Raw genomic sequence first — 2,500 nt, forward strand, 5'->3', positions numbered from 1 at the left:
GAGCTGGATTTAAGAATACTTGTGTTGGACGTAAGAATACTTGTGTTGGACGTAGGAATACAAGCGTTGGATATAAGAATACTTGTGTTGGAGGTGAAGAATACACGAAATGGACGTAAGAATACACGCATTGGACGTAAGAATACAAGTAATGATCTAAGGAATACACAATTTGGTCTTAGTGAATACACAGTTTGGACTTAAGGAATACACAAATCGGACTTGAGGAATACACGTGAACCGCTTAAGGAAAACATATATTGGACGTTGAGAATACACGTGAATACATGTATCCATGTATGTCACAAGGCGCATTGCATATTCATAGTTATTGGCTATATAAGACAATCATCAGCTATACCCCGAAATGGAGACCAATTAGTCCATACAGAGGCTGGTTAAGGTCTAAGGAAATCAATATAAAGGTTCACGTGGCTTAGGCCTTTGTCAGTGGCCTTGATACAAGTGCCGTCAAGCGATTTAATTCACCTGTGAGGTCGTGAGAGTGTTGTGCCGTGAGACCTTTGGTATTGACTGTACAAAGGCCGCATGGCTGGGTGGGCTCGCTCGGACATCTCTCGCGCGGAGGAAATGGACCTCACGCTCTCACGCACACACTCTCACTCACTCTCACTGTCGTTCACGTTTTCAAGCTTTTTCACTCTTATTGCCCCTCTCGTTCTCACTCACCCGTTCTCACTCTCGCTCGTTCTCACTCTCGCTCGTTCTCACTCTCGCTCGTTCTCACTCTCGCTCGTTCTCACTCTCGCTCGTTCTCACTCTCGCTCGTTCTCACTCTCGCTCGTTCTCACTCTCGCTCGTTCTCACTCTCGCTCGTTCTCACTCTCGCTCGTTCTCACTCTCACTCGTTCTTACTCGTTCTCACTCTCGACATCACTCACTCTCTCACTCGTTCTCACTCTCAATATCACTCTCGTTCTCACTCTCACTCGTTCTCGCTCATCATTTACTCTTGCTCACTCTCTCACTCGTTCTTATTCTCGTTCTCACTCTCCCTACCACTCTCACTCACTCTCACTCGTTCTCACTCTCACTTGTTCTCGTTCTCACTCGTTCTTACTCTCACTTGTTCTCACTCGTTCTCACTCTAGCTCGTTCTCACTCTCGCTCGTTCTCACTCTCACTCGTTCTTACTCTCACTCGTTCTCACTCTCACTCGTTCTCACTCTCACTCGTTCTCACTCTCACTCGTTCTCACTCTCACTTGTTCTCGCTCTCACTCGTTCTCACTCTCACTTGTTCTCACTCGTTCTCACTCGTTCTCACTCTCGCTCGTTCTCTCACTCGTTGTCACTCTCACTCATTCTCACTCTCATTCGTTCTCTCGTTCGATCTCACTCACTCGTTCTCACTCTCACTCGTTCTCTCGTTCGATCTCACTCGTTCTCTCGTTCGATCTCACTCACTCGTTCTCACTCTCACTCGTTCTCTCGTTCGATCTCACTCACTCGTTCTCACTCTCACTCGTTCTCACTCTCACTCGTTCTCACTCTCACTCGTTCTCACTCTCACTCGTTCTCACTCTCACTCGTTCTCACTCTCACTCGTTCTCACTCTCACTCGTTCTCACTCCCGCTCGTTCTCGTTCTCACTCAATATCACTCACTCTCTCGTTCTCACTCTCACTCGTTTTCACTCTCAATATCACTCTCTCACTCACTCTCACTCGTTCTCACTCAACATCACTCACTCTCGCTTACTCTCTCACGCGTTCTCACTCTATCACTCTCACTCACTCTCACTCGTTTTCAGTCTCACTCACTCTCACTCTCACTCGTTCTCACTCTAACGTCAGGAAAGGAAGTGAGAGTATTTGGTCTACAGCTCCTTCCTTACCATGTCATCCTTTCCCTGGATGTCGCCGGCCGACTTTATTCACGTGAACGCGGGCCCAGGAAAGACGCAGATTGCGGGGTGATCTAATAGAGGTGTTCAAGTGGATCAAAGGTTTTAACAAGGGGACAGACAAGGTCATCATATTAAGATAACAGGGCTGAACTCTCAGTAATGGGTTCAAATTGGACAATTTTAGATTTAAGAATGAAATAGCCAAGAATTGGTTTATTAATAGGGTGGTTAACGAATGAAATAGACTTGTTAACCACGTAGTTAGTGAGCGCTGAAACTATCGGATGGGAATGAATGGTGGTTATGGAACTGCCGAGTGTAGGTCTTATGGCCTCTTGCAGTCTCTCTCATTCTTATGTTCAGACAAGAGCAAATGTTTCTGTGATTGAGAGAAAGTTATGAAAAGTTCCACTTAATCTCCACAAGTTTGGGACGAGAGGGGAAGGGGGGGGGGTAGGGGGTAAGGGGGGAGATGGGGGGTTGTGGTAGGGGGGAGGGGGCAAAGGGGAGAGGGGAGGGAATGAAAAATGGTTCAAAGTTGGTTTGAAAGGCGGAATGATGCTAATGATATGTGTGTGTGTGTGTGTTTGTTTGTGCTCGCGTGTAAGTTGTTGTGTGTGTGTGTGTGTTT

Source organism: Oratosquilla oratoria, unplaced genomic scaffold (genome assembly GCF_046742065.1).
Source record: "Oratosquilla oratoria isolate Oo_2021 unplaced genomic scaffold, ASM4674206v1 SCAFFOLD180, whole genome shotgun sequence".
In the NCBI taxonomy this organism is placed as follows: Eukaryota; Metazoa; Arthropoda; class Malacostraca; order Stomatopoda; family Squillidae; genus Oratosquilla; species Oratosquilla oratoria.